This window comes from Capra hircus, chromosome 7, assembly GCF_001704415.2.
Source record: "Capra hircus breed San Clemente chromosome 7, ASM170441v1, whole genome shotgun sequence".
Classification (NCBI taxonomy): domain Eukaryota; kingdom Metazoa; phylum Chordata; class Mammalia; order Artiodactyla; family Bovidae; genus Capra; species Capra hircus.
Window position 1 is genome coordinate 50495109 of NC_030814.1, and position 18528 is coordinate 50513636.

The window sequence follows — 18528 nt, forward strand, 5'->3', positions numbered from 1 at the left end:
TTCTTGCATTTGTACTGCTTGAGATTATAGAGTTCCTTATTTAACTATAAGGCTAGTTATTCCTCGAGGGTAGAAACCGTGGCTTTCTTTTCTCTGTATACCATTTAGCCCCTCACACAGTGTCTACAAAATAGTATATAACCAAATGATCAGTACATTCTGATGAAAGATTCACATGGTCAAAACTGAAAGTTTTTTTTTTTTTTTTAATCTTCCTTGAGATTCTTAATGTAGAGGACTTAGTCTACAATCCAAGACTCACACTGAGGAGGGCCAGTTAATGGCAGCACTCTGAGACTCTGACCTTTTTTCCTCTTAAAATCTTTTTGAAAAAATGGAATTTTACTTTTCCAGGTTGAATTAAAAATAAGCCAATCTGGCCTCAGTGGTTTAGAATAGTAGATTTCCCTATACTACAAGATAGGATACTTGGTCCTATCTTCACAAATGACTTACATGACATTTGATTATTAAACAAGCAGTTGGGTAGCCATTTTTGCAAGACATTTTTCGAGGACTTTGGTCACTCAGCTTGTACTGACTAATGTGCTCATACTAGCAGAATAGTCTGCAGTTGTCTTTGGTTGTTTTCTGTTGGATAATTATCTTCTTTGGGAATATCCAGCCCACAATCAAAATAGAAGTGAAGATACCATCTAATGAAATAGTTTGTCCAGATATGTAGGTTATAGAGTCTAAAAAAAATAGCTTCCAAACATGAATTATATCATATGAATGTTTCTTGGGGCAGTTTTAATTTGTATGCACACATATATAAAAAGAGGCATAATGCTAGTACCATGTGAGCAATGGATTCTAACAGGTTCATCCTGTGTATAAATTGATTGTTAGTGAATCTGGAGCCAGCTTCTCTCTCCTTGTCACGTCTTTAACCTGATTCTATAGCTAGGTTTTCCCCATCTGCCAATATCTCTCTTAGTCTTCTAGAAGTCACTTTATAGGAAACTCACATCAAATATAATGGCAGAGAAAGGAAGAAATAACCTAATGAGAAAGCACTGGCCGCTTTCCTACTCAAGTCAGGAAAAAGAAAATGATGCCTTTTCACTTCTCCTGCTCAACATTGTATATACAAAATTCAAATGACAAAAGGAAGAATTTATCTGATATTAACCAGTAAAATATGGGAGAATATTCCTTTGGAAGCTTGCTTCAGCTGTCATTCTTTAAGTCAAGTGATGCTCCACACTTGGGAGGCATAGTGTGGACCCATAGACTGAGACCATGCATAGTCACGTGGGTGACAGATGATAGGAATAAGCCATGTTGAATTGATCTGGGGTTATATAGGGATTTGATTCTGGAGTTCTTTGTGTGTTGGATAAATGCCAAGGATTTTGCCAGTCTTGTTCACTACTGTGTTCTCTGAGCCTAGTAAAGTGCCTGGAACATTGTGTGATTTGACGGGGGAATGAAGGATGGTTCTGTTTCTTCTCCCTTGGTCTGGCTTCTCTTCTATTTATGTTGATTAGTTCAGATGATCCCTGGCAGAGTAGAGACTTGGCTTGCTAACAGTAACTTCAGAACAGAGATCTTTCTCTACCTGAAATCCACTGAGAATTCCAGTTTGGGCTTTTTGGGTAAATAATTCCTTTCTTGCCTAACTCACTGTGAAAATCAAACAAGATAATGTATGTGAAATTGCTTTGCTAACTGCAAAGCTCTGTCCTCATGGGGGAGATAATTATAAGAGCAGACTATTTATAAGTTAGGGAACACAAGCAGAATTTGCATGGAAAGTTTAGCTTCGGGGGTGAGTTTCTCTGCTCATGCCAGGTTTCAGTATCTTCCCTGACATTCTGCAAGATTAGATCTTGCTCAGACTTAAGTCACTCACCTAATTTCTAAGAAGGCTGAACATTCCTGCTGCTGCTGCTGCTGCTGCTAAGTCGCTTCAGTCGTGTCCGACTCTGTGCAACCCCATAGACGGCAGCCCACCAGGCTCCCCCATCCCTGGGATTCTCCAGGAAAGAACACTGGAGTGTGTTGCCATGTCCTTCTTCAATGCATGAAAGTGAAAAGTGAAAGTGAAGTCGCTCAGTCGTATCCGACTCCTAGCAACCCCGTGGACTGCAGCCTATCAGGTTCCTCCATCCATGGGATTTGCCAGGCAAGAGTACTGGAGCACTTCCCAAAGAATTTCTTACCTATCTGACTTGGCTATCATCTTCTGTTCTCCAGCCTCAATCTCTTTGATGAAGTCTTTCCATTGACCTGGAGGTCTCTAGACCTGCCCTGTCTAGTAACCACATTCCAAGAGCTCAGTGGTTACATACAGCAAGGTTAAATAGTGCAAACTTTTTACTTTTTATAGTAAAAAGTCCCAATGGACAAACTGCTCCAAAGCAATTTGATCCTTCTCTCTGGAAGGAAGCAATATATACTTTTCCTCATACAATTAACACTTATTATCCACTAGAGCTTAATAATAAATAAAATGATTCTAATGGATGGACTGTATAATGACATTTCCATGCACAAGATTAGTATATTCAGATTTATATGTGGAATCAATAAAGAGAAATGTGAAAATAGGAAAAAGTGAAAGTAAGAAAGAGAATGAAGTTCCCCCAAATAACACTAGGAGAAAAAAGTTCTTCAGGTTCACTATTGCCTCCTGTTATCAGAATTTTCAATTATATTTATGTTTCATTTACCTCTTTATTATCTGCAACCAGACTGTCAGTCCCTGAGGGCTGATAATGTCCATTTTGTTCCCAAAAGTTCCCACAGGGTGTAGTTCATTGTTCAGTTAATACATTTGTCTAATGAATAGATGGATACCCTTATCAGCCCCTACCTAGACCCTATCATTTACCAGAACTGTGTACTCAAATAAATTTTCACCACAAAAAGAAATTTTTTTTTTGTTAACTCTTAACTGGAATAGTTGCTTTATTCACGGTGAAGCCACTTGCCAACCTTTAGTTTCATCCTGTCAGAATTCTGTATTTAAATACAGGTTTTCATTTAGTAGATTGGAAGATTACCCACAGATGAGGAAATAATTTAGGTTTGATTTACTTTAGATCCCTAGAGGTTTCTGCTAATGTTGAAAAGCTGTTTGGCATTTAAATGCCTTTTTTTTTTTTTTTTGGCCTTTACCTTGAACTTTGGAGGCTACAATTGGATTCAACATTTATCTCATTGTTTTGAGCCAATGCAGACTTACTCCGGCTAAGTCAAAGATGGATGAGAGGGGCTTCCCTGATAGCTCGGACAGTAAAGGATGGATGAGAAAGACCTCGCCTTCCCTTCCTCAGTCACCTCCAGAACTGGCTACATAATTTGTAGCCCCAGTGAAAAATGAAAATGTGGGGCTTCTGGTTCAAAGGGCAGGAACAAATTCCTCTTAAAAGTATTAAAATGTAAAGCCATTTTCTTTCCTCCTCAGTCTTTCTCTTAATTTGTCATATGTATTTTATTTGCTACTTACCTGTTCTCTAGTAGAAAAACAAAATGCATTTTTAAATTATTAGCAGAAAATTTACCATCTATCTTTATGCTGTGCAATGCCGTGTTAAATGCAAAAGTAAGAGTGTTTAACTTGTATGTGGAATAACCAAAATTACACAAATTGCATTTTGAAATTCAGGCATGCTTATGTATTTTATTTTTACCAGATAGTGCATAAAACTAATGCAATTATTTTTATTTTCCTTCTTGATGCATGCATATTCTAACATTCTCCCCTCAGCTTACTGAGCAGTAAAGAAGGACTGCAGAGAAAAGAAACATGACTTGCTCTATCATATCCTTTCTTTCTATGTCAGTACTTTATACATAAATGCTTGGCTAATACAGGAGAGTAACACTGTGAAAAAGACATGGTAGCAGTGGCACCCCACTCCAGTGCTCAGCTTGCCTGCGGAGTCCCAGGGACGGAGGAGCCTGGAAGGCTGCAGTCCGTGGGGTCGTTAAGAGTCAGACACGACTGAGTGACTTCACTTTCACTTTTCACTTTCATGCATTGGAGAAGGAAATGGCAACCCACTCCAGTGTTCTTGCCTGGAGAATCCCAGGGACGGGGGAGCCTGGTGGGCTGCCGTCTATGGGGTCGCACAGAGTCAGACACGACTGAAGCGACTTAGCAGCAGCAGAGTTCCTCGATGGTTTCTTTTCCTTAGACAATCACTGCCTTCTTTCTGCATCCGGCAAGTTCTGGTTCAGATGGAAAACATGTACTCTCAGGGCCACCAGTCATCTGCTGGTGTTGGTAGATGTGTTGATAGGAAACATGGGTGCAGAATTGCTTTGGACCCATGTTCTGTGGAAATTCAGCGAGACTCAGCAAACACAGGGTAAAGCATGGTAAAGAAGCTGTTGACAGAAAGACAATGGGAGAATGGAAAATACTTCATATAAATTATATGTCCACATTGTGCTTGCTTTGAATCTGACTAAATTTCTTATGTTCGGTGGGTCTACCAGAATCCTGTGCTCATGGAGCATCGCTAATGTGATAGGCAGCAAGGAACTACGGTGTGCATGCACATTGCACATGTCTGTGCTCACGTGCATGCCTCATTGTCCCTCAGGGTTCACAAGTTCAAAGATAAAGTTATTGCAAATTCTGAAGTGAGGATAAGCAGTGCAGTACAGCAAGCTCTGAGTTCCTATGTGATTGCTCTGATCACACAGCCATGAAGCTGGCCCTGTCCTCAGTTTTGCCCCATCCCTACCTGAGGCAGCTCTCACAAAACATGGTTCTTGTTGATATCACCCTAGGACATAGTGAGAATAACATCACAAGAGCTCCACTTGCCTCACCAAATACTCAGGGTTAGAAAAGTTAGTGCTGTTTGCAGAGTGTACCTGCAAAAGTTTGGTAATCAAGTGGCTTAAGCGCCCTCCAGGATGCCCACTTCTAGGCTAAAGTGCTGAAACCTAAACATTTTCCCTTCCACTGAGACATATTGTCAAGGAAAAGTTCCAGTCTCTGACTCCGAGGAAGGTGAGCTTTGGTTTGTAACCAAAAGGGCATTCAACCCAGTGTAGCATAATGGCTGTAGGGGCTGGAGTCTGACACTCCTGGCTGTCAGTCCTGTCTCAGATCTGTCATTTACCATCTATATAATCTTTAGCAATGTGGCCAAACATCTTTAGGCTTCTATTTTCTCACCTGTAAAACTTCAGTGCTTTGGCTACCTGATGTGAAAAGCTGACTCATTTGAAAAGACCCTGATGCTGGGAAAGAGTGAGGGCAGGAGGAGAAGGGGGTGACAGAGGATGAGATGGTTGGATGGCATCACCGACTCGATGGACATGGGTTTGGGTAGACTCTGGGAGTTGGTGATGGACAGGGAGATCTGGCGTGTTGTGGTTCATGGGGTCGCAAAGAGTCGGACACGACTGAGCGACTGAATTGAACTGAAAACTGATATTAGAACCCATCTCATAGGACTTTTGTTAAGATTAAATATGATAACATATGTGCAGAGTTGAGCCCAGCTTCTGTTACATAGAAATGTGCTCCATGAATGGAAGCTGCCATAACCATTGTTATTATAATTGTAGATATAACATTGCTCATGTCTTGGTTAAAACAAACAACTTATCCAGTTATTTTCTCAACTTCCTGATAAGTGTTTCTTGACGAATGAGTCAATAGAAATCTCTATGTTATAAACACTGCTTAAACAAGGAAGGCTGAGCTTCCTCTGTTAGGAGAAAAGCCAGAAATGAATGAAATGAAATTAATCACACTGTTTATAAATAATTGTTTAAACAACATGAGACAAGACTTGTTTCCTGAGTACATCATGCCCTGTGCTAAGCAGTTGGGACTGTTATTTTGAATATAACTTCTGACTTTTAAATTACCTGTAGGCATTTCTTTGATCCAGTGCAAAACGTGCTAGCTTTTTGAACAAATTGGTTACACACTATGTGTATTTGTTTCCCTCTTTTGCCCGCTTGTTTCTAGGGTATTAGGGTCCCATGTACCAGGCCTCTAAGATTGGTGCCCCACTGTGCATGTCACCCTGCAGGGCAAACCGCAAACCACACCCAACCCCCGAGGTGCTCAAGGTGGTTTATTGGAGGCAAGCACAGAGGCAGTGCGACGTGAGTCTCTGACCCTTGACCCTGGCTGCATGCTAGAGTCACTGGGAGCTCCTGGCTTCCACATGTAGAGATTCTATTTTAATTGGTCTGGTTAGGGACCAGAAATGCATATGTTTTAGGAGCTCTAATGTATATAGCAGGATTGAGAACCATTAGTATACTGGAACAAGCGAAACTTGTCTTCTAATTTCTTGCTTATTGCTATCATTTCTCTCTGCAGCAACAAAATGAGAAAGTAGAGGTAGATAATGCTTCAAGTTTAGGTCTAGCTCCATGTCTTAAGGGGTTTCCCTGGTGGCTCAGACAGTAAAGAATTTGCCCACAATGCAGGAGACCCAGGTTTGATCCCTGGATCAGGAAGATGCCCTGGAAATGGAATGGCTTACCCACCCCAATATTCTTTCCTGGAGAATTCCATGTACAGAGGCTATAGTCCATGGGGTTGCAAAGAGTCAGGCAAGACTGAGCAACTAACACCATGTCTTAAACTATTGAGATAGTTTGGATTTAAACTGGCAGTTCTCAAATAGGGGCAGTTTTGTTTGCCAGGGGACATTTAGGAATGTCTGAAAGCATTTTTGGTTTTCACAACTGGTGGATGTTGGGCTTCCCTGGCAGTCCAGTGGTTAAGACTCTGTGCTTCCATTGCAGGGGGCATGGGTTCTGTCTCTGGTTGGGAAGTTCCACATGCTGCATGGTATGGCCAAAAAAGAAAACAAAAAACAAAAGAACTAGTGGATGCTACTGGTAGCCAGTAGATAGAGGCAAGAGATGCTACTAAACATCCAAGAATGCATGAGACATCCCACTCCTCCCAAGAATTGTCTGGTCCCAAATTTCAAAATAAATCTGAGGCTGAGAAACCCTGCTTTAAACTAATCCTCTGGGCTTTGCAACAAAGAAACTTCTTACCTCTGCCAGGGGATAGCAGGAGCCAGGAATTCTGTATGCTGTTATCTGCCTACTACCGTGCAGCCCCTGCATCATTTGACTCTTCTTAATCCACACCCACTCCCAAGACAGGACAATGGAGTGGAAACCCCTGTAAAAGGCAGGTGTTTGTGAGAGGAAGGGCTCTGAATGTCCGTGCTTAGAGTGCCGGCAGTAAGCTTGCAGATAAGCCCTTTCTATGAGGCAGGCTCTACAAGCTTGTTCCCTTACAGCATGTACTTGGCAGAGACACAGCCCTCCCGATTTAGTCAGAGCAGCTGTTCAGGAAGGAATCGCTTCCAAAGCACACTAAGAGACCCACTAGAAAACCATACCACCATGTAAATGTGTGCTTAGTCCTCTCTGTAGTGACACTCGGCTCTGGTGCATAGCAGTGGTAAGCTTCGTCTTATTCTGGGTGTCCACAAACAAGAGAGTCTCCAGGAAAAGATAAACATCATGATTTTTTTTTTTTTGCAATATTCATGCCTTGTGAAGAATAATCTAAGGAATGGGGGATTGTGAGCATAGGGCTCAAAGATGATTCAGGTCATAAGAGTTGTTCTTAATATATCTGAGGACTGTTTTGGGAAGAGGGAACCAATTTGTTTTGCAGGATCCCAAGGGAAAGAGGTGGGCTTCCCTGGTAGTTCAGTGGTGAAGAATCCATCTCCCAATGCAGGAGACGTGGGTTCAGTCCCTGGGTTGGGAAGATCCACTGGTGAAGGAAATGGCAACCCACTCCAGTATTCTTGATTGGAAAATCCCATGGACAGAGGAGCCTGTCAGGCTACAGTCCATGGGATCCTAAAGAATTGGACACAACTTAGCAACTAAACAACAACACCAAAGAAAAGAGGTAGTTATAAAGGATTGAAGTTTTAAGGACACATATTTCAGCACAAAATGGAACGGACTGCTTACTAAGATGTTCCTAATAAAGTAGAAGGATAAAATTGGATGATCACCAGTCACTGGAAGCATTGATTGATTGTTAGTCAGCTTGGCCAAGGAAGGGGTGGGAGGTCAAAGGAGATGTTCTCAGACCCTTCATTTGTGATTGTGTGAGTTACAGATCCACAAAATCCTCCCACAGTGCAGTTAAACACAAGAGAGAGCAAACCTTTTTCAGCCAGTGTAGTATTTTCTTCGGTTGAAGCTGGAGACCTTCTGGAAAGGTTACTTGTGGGAAGAGATGTGCCAGAGTGATGCTGTCAGTTCTCTTTTCTTTTATGATTCTTGCTGGTAGGAAATTTAGATGCACCTGAGGAAGGAATCTGGGCTTCCATGGTGGCTCAGTGGTAAAGAATCCATCTATAATGGAGGAGATGCAGGTTCAGTCCCTGGGTTGGGAAGATTCCCTGGAGAAGGGCACAGCAACCCACTCCAGTATTCTTGCCTGGAGAGTCCCATGGACAGAGGAGCTTGGCAGGGAGTAGGAGTCCATAGGGTTGCACACAGTTAGATACACCTGAAGCAACTGAGCATGCATGCGTGCAAGGAAGGAATCCATTCCCAGCCTCTGTAGATGCTCAGTGGTAAGCAGCTGATTTTACGCCTGAGATTCTGTCTGAGAAAAATGTCATATCCACCCACCAAGATAAATGTCTATTGTTTGCGTTTGATATGAAAGGAATTGCTGATAAAGATTTTTAAGGAGAAGGATTGAGATTCAAGAAACATCCCCTCATCCTGGTTTTCATGTTCTTCCTTTTTTACATGTGAACAGTTAAGACTGTTTAGACTTCACTGATCTGAAAGTAATAAGGCAGGATCCCAATCCAGAGGAAGTCAGAGCACTGGTGAAGCAGTTTGGTATTGTGGCTAAGAGAATAGGACTTGTCCATTCATCTGCCGATGGACATCTAGGTTTCTTCCATGTCCTGGCTATTATAAACAGTGCTGCGATGAACATTGGGGTACACGTGTCTCTTTCAATTCTGGTTTCCTTGGTGTGTATGCCCAGCAGTGGGATTGCTGGGTCATAAGGCAGTTTTATTTCCAGTTTTCAATTAAAATAAATAAATTTATATTAAAAAAAAGATTAGGACTTGGCATTTGATGAGCCTGTCTGAATTCAGGTCCTGCTACTTTGAAGCTGTGTGATCCTGGGTAAGTTCCTTGGCCTGTTGGTGCCCCCATTTCTTTCTATGCAAAAGTGGGAGTGAAGATGATTCTTGCGTCATAACATTATTATGAGGCTGATGTGAGATATTATACAGATGGAGCCTGGAATAAGTAAGTTATTGATGAATTGTGTTCTCATAATCATCTAGTAGGAGAAAAAAGCAGGAACTCTAAGTTGGGAAGACAAGGCTCCTATTTCTGAAACACTAGTTCGTTGTCAGAACTGGGTCTCAGGGGAAATGGTTTGGGGTCAAAATCACATAATATCCTTTTCATAAGGTATAGGATACTTCCTGAGCAAGAAATTCAGAAGGAGAAGGAAAATTACTTCAACTGCAAGGAAAGGGGAACTGTGGGGAAGGGAGTGAGGCAGAAATTTCTAGCTTCTGTCCTCCAAGAAGTTCTGTGAAATCACACCTAACCTTTAGGTGAAGAAAGCCGGTGGATGGCTTCTGGTTATGTAAACAGACATCTGAGTGTGCTCCAGGTTGTGTTCAACCAAAGAGCCAAGAACCTGCTTTCCACAAGATGACTTCTGAATTATTTTCTCATCCTCATTTTTTATAAGATTCTTCGAAACATTTCGCAGTTAGACTTATTCTTGGAGAGGTTTTTATTCCCTAAGAAATGGGTGAATCTGTATTTTGATAAACCTGACAAACAAACATATTTGGTGCCTACTCATGTTCCTTTTATTCTTCTCAGACTTTTATTTCCTTTGCTGGCTGTTATCATGGAATTTTTCTTCTATTTGTGAATTGGCATTGTCTGCTTTGAGTTTCTGACTATGGGGGAAGGTGTGTGTGTGTGTGTGTGGTTGTGTGTGTGTATGATTGTCATGTATACCAACTAGTTGCCTATGAATACTTTGGTTCCTGGTCCAGACATCACTATCTTTATTATCATTATTTTAGCATTGGCCATTTACTGAGTGTTGGTTTTATTTGTCAGGGATTAAGCTAAGTGCATTACATATATCATCTCATGGAGTTCTTAATATAACACATGGAGCAAGTATTATTATCCCCATTTTACTGATGGGAAAATTGAGACTCTGAGAGGTTAAATTACTTGGCTACTATCCTATAGCTGGCAAGTGGTGGCCCAGGATTCTAACAGATATTCATCTGATTTCAGACTCTTGCTGTTAACCACTAAGCTATGCTCCTTGCTAGTTAATTGAAAACTCTTGAAATAATGGAGGACATTTGGTTCTTAGACATGGGCTGGGCTTCAGAAGCAATATGGTCAAATATCCCAACCAGTGCAGTGATCTCTTCTATAACTTATCTGGTAGGTAGTTGTCTGTTTCTCCTCCCAGTGAGGGGTAACTTACTATTACCCAAGGCAAGACATTGGCAGGGTTGCAAATTATAAAATTTTGCCTCTGGTTTTCTTTTGGGGCTATGTGTATAATATCACCATAGAGAGAGAAGATATTTCACATGTATTGTTTAAGAGGATGTTAAAGCCATTCAGGCATGTGGGATTTTAAACTGTAAATGCCAATTGGATTGAGCTGTAATAGAATAATCTTGAGCAAGATAGTGTGATTTGCAGTGGGCAGATAGTGAAGGGCACATAAAGTCCTTCTTGCCTGACCCTATCTGGTTTTCCAACTCATTTCTCCCAACTCTCCCCTGACCTAACTCCCTATGCAATAAGCATGCAAGATTGATCATTTTTCTTTAGGTAAACAGTGAATTCTCCAGCCTCTGAATTACTTCCGCTGCCCCAAATGCTCTTTCTCACTTTCTTGCCTGGCACAAGCCTACTCATTCCTTGAGGCATGGTTCCAACATGAGCTCTAAACTTTCCTGATCCCTACTCCCCCAATCTTTGAGCTAATCACTTCCTCCTCTGGGCCCTCACACCACCTGCTTCTCTTTTTCTTGGAGATTCAGCTTATCCTGTGGGATCTTAAATACTTTTATGTATTTAAAACACTCTCTGCTCACCTGGGCAGCTTCTAGAAAGCAGGCCATTTCCTACCTGCAGTGTCTAAGAGTCAAGGGTACTTACTGAGTGAAGGTGCACATTTAGCTATGCTGCTGTTGAATTTGCCTGGTTCAGATTGTGGCTCTACCTCTCCCTAGCCTTTGACTTGGGCGAGTTGCTAGGCCTCATTCCGCTCAACTAGATACTGTAAAAAAAAAAAAGCTCTGTGATAGGATTGTTGTGAAAATTACATGAGATAATCCGTGATTAGCCTAGCACAATCACTGACACATAATAAACATTCACTTAAATTTATACTGGCTGATTTTATCATGGATCCATACCTTTAAGACATTTTTCTCCTGCAGATTTTTAGGTTCTTTCATATCAAAATAGTTGAGCAGAAGAAGCAGGTAAACGGTCTGATCCCCCAAAGATGAAAAGTTCTAGTCTTTTATTTGTCTTTCAAGAACTATGGAAGGCGATGGAAAAAAGTCTCACAAGCAACTTGGTTTGACTTTAATTGTATGTGTGTATGGATAAACAGAAGTGGATTGGGATTAGAATAAGCCATGTGTACTGATTTGATCTTGCACTTTGGCATGTTGAAACATGGACATGCCTGACACTGGTGATGCAACTAAAGAACCCCTTAGAATATATTTTGTCCAAGCTACAAGGTTAGGCATTCCAAACTGAAATTCAGCTAACTGGGGTCCTTCCTGCAAGCAGCACATAATAATAAAAAGAGTGCTGACCTAAGATCCCAGAGTTTCTACCCTGAGGGTGCATTGCTTTACGTCCTTGTCAAGACACTACTCTCTGCAATTAGGTTTTCGCATCTGTCTGATAGGGTTTTTTTTCATTTGCCTGCTATTTTCACAATTTTTACCCATATCAGCATTCTGCCCATGCTATTTTCTATCTATCTTTAAATACATTTTTTGAAATTTGAATAGATCTATTTTTTTTTAATTTTTTATTTTTTTTTAATTTTAAAATCTTTAATTCTTACATGCATTCCCAAACATGAACCCCCCTCCCACCTCCCTCCCCACAACATCTCTCTGGGTCATCTAACATGTATACTGTCAGGTAAGAATTGAATCGCCAGTCCATGTCTGACGTAGGGTGCAGCTTGCTTGGGGCTGGTGCATGGGGATGAATAGATCTATTTTTAAAGGAAACTCTCAGTTCAGTTCAGTTCAGTCGCTCAGTCATGTCCAACTCTTTGCAACCCCATGAACTGCAGCACGCTAGGCCTCCCTATGCATCACCAACTCCCAGAATTTACCCAAACTCACATCCATTGAGTCGGTAATACCATCCAACCATCTCATCCTCTGTCATCCCCTTCTCCTCCTGCCCTCAATCTTTCCCAGCATCAGGGTCTTTTCAAACGAGTCAGCTCTTTGCATCAGGTGGCCAAAGTATTGGAGTTTCAGCTACAACATCAGTCCTTCCAATGAACACTCAAGACTGATCTCCTTTAGGATAGACTGGTTGGATCTCCTTGCAGTCCAAGGGACTCTCAAGAGTCTTCTCCAACATCACAGTTCAAAACCACCAGTTCTTCGGCGCTTAGCTTTCTTTATAGTCCAACTCATATCCATACATGACCACTGGAAAAACCATAGCCTTGACTAGATGGACTTTTGTGAACAAAGTAATGTGTCTGCTTTTTAATATGCTATCTATGTTGGTCATAACTTTTTTTCCAAGGAGTAAGCATCTTTTAATTTCATGGCTGCAATCACCATCTGCAGTAATTTTGAAGCCCCAAAAAATAAAGTCAGCCACTGTTTCGACTGTTTCCCCATCTATTTGCCATGAAGTGATGGGACCAGATGCCATGATCTTAGTTTTCTGAATGCTGAGCTTTAAGCCAACTTTTTTATTCTCTTCTTTCATGTTCATCAAGAGGCTCTTTAGTTCCTCTTCACTTTCTGGCATAAGGGTGGTGTCATCTGCATATCTGAGGTTATTGATATTTCTCCCAGCAATCTTGATTCCAGCTTGTGCTTCTTCCAGCCCAGCATTTCTCATGATGTACACTCATATACGTTAAATAAGCAGGGTGACAGTATACAGCCTTGATGTACTCCTTTTTTATTTGGAACCAGTCTGTTGTTCCATGTCCAGTTTGAACTGTTGCTTCCTGACCTGCATATAGGTTTCTCAAGAGGCAGGTCAGGTGGTCTGGCATTCCCATCTCTTTCAAAATTTTCCACAGTTTATTGTGATCCACACAGTCAAAGACTTTGGCATAGTCAATAAAGCAGAAATAGATGTTTTTTCTAGAACTCTCTTGCTTTTTTGATGATCCAGTGCATGTTGGCAATTTGATCTCTGGAAATTGGAAACTCTATCATGACCTTAAATGCAAAATCACATACAGAAGATGATTTAAAAAATAAATACAATGGAAACAAAGCAAATTTTTGTTATTTGCATAAATTTTTATTAGTATTAAAATTTAATAATATTGCTTGCCAAAATCTCTGAGCAAAGGCCTACTCTCTGTTTTATTAGGTACTAGAGACTTATTAAAGCCAGAGTGGGGCCAAACTGAGTATTTCTCCTTAAAATGAGCAGAATGAGTGAAAGAAGTATTGAATATCCTTATTGCATTCAGGTTGTTTAATGCTATGCCTCTTTCTTTGGTATATCATCTGTGGAAAGCACTGCATATTTGGGAAATACTGGATCTTCCAGCGTCAATATTCTGTTCTGGTTGATAGTGCTCTAAAGACAAATGAAGAAATTGGTCTAGACTGTCATCTTCTGAGCCATTGAACTTACTAATAACGCAGTACAAGTTTATATGCTCACTGTTTATAAACAGTTCTATTAGTTTTTATCAGTTAGTTGTACCCAGTCATTATTTTTTTTCATCACATAAAAAACACCTTAAAAAGTATTGCTTTGTGCAACTCATTTCTTGTGCATTTACATTTTTTGCTATCTCATTTTTATGATTCATCACCAAATCTTTCCTCATTTCATCATCAATGTCATAAAAGCCAACAAATACCACTTGTCCACCCAGCTAAAATGAACTGTTTGAGTGCAATTCAATGCTTTCTTTCTGATCCTTTGTGAAGAATCACTGAATGCCTCAAACTCTAGTTCTTCCTATTCACATGTCCTTTCTCTTCCCTATGTTTCTGTTGCTAAACTCTGCTTCAGGTGTGAGTAGAATAATTGGACATTCACCTCCTCGGGGAATCATACTTCCATGCGCCCAAGAATAAAATGAAAGCACTGTTTGAAAATGCAGATTTCTGCTCTCCCCTCCTCACTTCTGCCCTCTCCCTACTCCCTACTCCCACACTGTCCTTAGAGGTCTGGTGTATGGGTCCTAAGAATCTGGATTTGTTATGGGTATTCAAGATAACTCTGATGCACGTAGTCTCTGGACAATTTTGTCAAAGATGACTTAGTGATCTTTCTCTTTTCCTCTTTTTCTTTCTTTTCCTCCTTCTCGCTCTTCTTCTGGAACAAACGTAATTTTAACTCTGTCTCATCAACCGTTCATATTAAACTTCATCACAAAACTCTTCCCACCGTACAGTGGTTTCCATGTTTCCCAGTGGACAGAATTCCTGATTTGGGAGGCAGGCCACCTGATTTATAGCACTAGATCCACTATTACCTATCAGTCAATCCATGCCCCTACATTGTACCTACCTGCCTTCCTTACGGAGTTACGTTGAAGGGTATATGTGGAATGATATAATGATATAAGAATGTTTCATGAATTGTAGAGGATTTTAGTAAAACTATTAAAATAAGAAATTGCATTTTAAAAACTCATCTGTTAAAATATCAGAGATTCTTTTTTAATGGTGTTTTGCACCAGGATTTTGAGTGGCTCTGCCAATGTTTCTGATCAAGCATATGTTTGAGGAAAGACAGTTGTGATCTCACTGCATTTTAAGTTGTGGCATCTCCACCCCTCCCTGTCCTATCTTAGCCAGATACATTTAACAGCTTTGTAGTGTGACTTCACAGATTCAAAAATTGAGGTATTTCAGATTCTTTAATACAAATCCCAAAATTATCTTCCTGTGTTTCCAGAGAAACCTCCTCTTTCCACACAGAATATAAAGTATCAGATTCTAACAATAGAATATTAAAGGCCAAATTCAAATACCCACAGCTTTGGGGAACAGTCCCACACACAGCTGGTGCCCAGTCAGAAGGTCTGTATCTGTCACCCACCATCTCTGCTACTCATAGAACGAGAATGTCAAAGCTGCAAAGGATCTCATAGATTACCCTCCTGGTTTAAGGCATGAGAAAAGTGAGATACAGGAAAGGGACTCAGTCATCAGAGGCATGCCATGACTGAAGGCTAAAAAGACATCAGAATCCAGGTTACTGTCTCCTGGTTTACTGTTTGCATTGCTTAGTTAATAGGGTGGCCTTGCAATTGAAAGCAAAAGGCACTCACTGAATGTTAAAGTCATGTTCCCATTGTATGAGGTTTCCCAGTGGCTCAGTGGTAAAGAATTCACCTGCCAATGCAGGAGATGTGGGTTTAATCCCTGGACTGGGAAGATCCCCTGGAGTAGGAAATGACAACCCACCTCAGTATTCTTGCTTGGAAAATTCTATGGAGAGATGTGGGAACGATATCTCTTGGGGCACAGCACACTGCACCATGATTCTATATCTTGAACAAAGACCTTAAAAGGAGAAGACATTAAACTCTTAACTGCGATTCATATAATAGTGTCAACTGAGACTGACACAGGCCAACCAGAACGCAAGATCACCCCATCGTTATCCTCAGGTCTCCTTTTCTGCTGAGCTGGAGTCAGTTGTGAGTTCTCCATGGAGTTAGGAGGCTGGGATATTTTCCTTTCTTCTCTCCTTGATGAGAGCTATACTTATATTGTCTGGATAAAAAGGAGTGGTACCAAGCATCCAATAGCAATTCTGCAGAAGTCTCGATCATTAATTGACTATCTGGAAGGATTATATGAGAGAACTAGTGTAACCTCTTGGAGATACTTCTCAAAGAACCTCCTCCCAAGCTCTGCAACTGCTCTGGAGCCTTCCACACACCCAACTCGGTGATTCTGTTTATCCCAGGTCTTCCCACTCTGTCTTCCATCCCCTCTGCTCATTCTTTGTTATGCTTACTCACTTAACCCCTTCCTCTACTCTCTCTGCTATCCTGACTTCACAGTTTCTTTTCCCTTTTCCACCTGGTCTCCCTGGTTCTGCATAACAGAAAATACGTGCACCTCTTGGCAAAGATGCTCCTTTAGTGGGCAAGAGGAAAGAGTTCCATGTTAGTGTCCCAGTCACACTGTATTTCAGTAAAAGAAGACACATCATACTGTAGGCTTCCCATAGGAGGAGTAGATGTAATATACCCCCATGTGCATATTCCTTTTACCCTAAGTCCATCATAATAGGACATGGAAATGCTGGAGACACAGAACCTGAATACTGAACTTAGCAGTAATGGTTCTTAAGACAACGAGTGACAATGTATCAGGACAATTCAGGGTCCAGATTTTGGAATCAAACTGACCAGAATTTTTAAGGTCTGATTTACTTATTAACTGAATAAATTTGGGCAAATTATTTAACTCTGAAACTCAGTTTCCTTGTCTGTTAAATGGGTTTAAACTATACTAATTAATGCATATAACACACTTAGCCCAGGCCCTGACATACAGGTGCTACCGTAATAAGTGATTGTTTTTATTGTTGCTAATGATAATAAAAAGTATGATACAAAGGGAATTTGGCCAGTAAAAATGAGAAACCCTTCCTTCTCCTCTTTCTCTTCCCTCCCCTCCTTCCTTTCTCCCTTTCTTCTTTCCTTTTCTCCTTCTTTTCTTTCTTCCTGTCTATTCAGTCATTCTTTTAATAGATATGTTCAGTGAATAAAAACAGAGGAAAATACAAGGGGTATGTAAAGACATGAGGTTGCATTTTGAGTTTTTCTAGGGAGCTCATGCTTGAAAATGGCATGTGAAAAATCTGAACGAAGGAAAATATAACTAAGGATGAATCAATAGCTATGTTCAGAGCAAGTAGAAAACCCAAAAATAGTTAGCTCTCATTATTTAGGGAAGAAATCTTACATATTCTGCTTCAGTAAGAATAGTCTTCCAACTGGAAAGAAGAGAACATCACAGGGAGAAAGTTGCTGCCTGAGATTTATGGAAAGCTTTTAACTGTCTCTGAGCCAAGATGTATTATTAATATTTCTCAGAGGATTAAAGGAACTGGTTGATGAGACCTCTGACTGGTGCTCTTTTGTGGACTCAGGGTTTTAGAGCAGCCTGGAGATCAGTAAATATTGCCCTAGTTCTTCAAGAAAGAATAAAGTAGACTCCAGAAACTGTAGCCTCACAACTTGAAATAGACCTTACCAAAAATTGAAAACAGTTATTATACAAATGGTATGTATGCAAGAGTCAGTGTTGTTTCATTTAAAAAAAATATCATGTCAACTCATTGCATTATCTATTAGGACAGACTTACTGCTTGACCGAGACATTTCAGCAAGGCATTGCGCAAAGCCTTCCATGGGTGGGTCCATTCTCAGGCACCCTGATGATTACCCATTTGCTGGAAGGCTAGTCTGTGTTGGGGTACCACAGGTTCTGGTTTATCCCTGTTTGATCAATAGTTCTTTTCTCTTGACTGAAAAGGCAAATGATACTAAACTGAAAGATCTAGGTAGCAATAGTTATCTGATCTTCTTTTTTCATGTTTTTAAAGATGAATTTATTTATTATAATCAGAGGCTAATTACTTTAAAATATTGTGGTGGATTTTGCCATACATTGAAATGAATCAGCCACAGGTGTACATGGGTCCCCCTGTTCCAAATATCTGATTTTCTTATGTGCTTGTAGAAGCCTTAAAGTCTCACTTGAGTCAGTGCTAAATAATCCTATCTTGAATGTTGAAATTGTTATGATTTAGAATGATCTCAATTGACTAAAATGATACCAAATCATTAAAATGAAATTAAACTGAGACAAATGTAATGTCCTATATTTTGGCAAAATAAGCAAATGAGTAAATAAATAAATATACGCATAAATAAAAATTGCACCAGTGTAGTAAAGAACCACAGGAATTGACAGCTATTTGTATCAAAAAAGAGAAAACCTGGCAATTAACTGAACACATAGCCAATAGAATATTATCATTGTTGGAAATGAACTTAATGTTAATCACATCCATAGAAGTAAACTAAATTGATGATGAAAAGTTTGTGACATAAATCAGACTCACTATGTAGATTTGGGCTCTTTCCTGGTTCTGTATTCCATAAGAGATAATTTTAATAAGGATTGGGTTTAGAGGACAGTGACCATTATGGGCAATCATCTGGAAACCAAAATATGTAATGAACTATTAGAGAAAATGGAAATGTGTAGCCTGGAGAAGAGAAAACTTGGAGGATAT

At 40.3% G+C, this 18528-nt stretch overlaps 1 protein-coding gene across 3 annotated transcripts in view; it reads left to right on the forward strand.

Annotated features, from left to right (window-relative positions):
* HTR4 (5-hydroxytryptamine receptor 4) overlaps window positions 1–18528 on the forward strand; it is a 200332-nt gene that overhangs the window by 145104 nt on the left and 36700 nt on the right. The gene's annotated exons all lie outside the window — the stretch shown is intronic.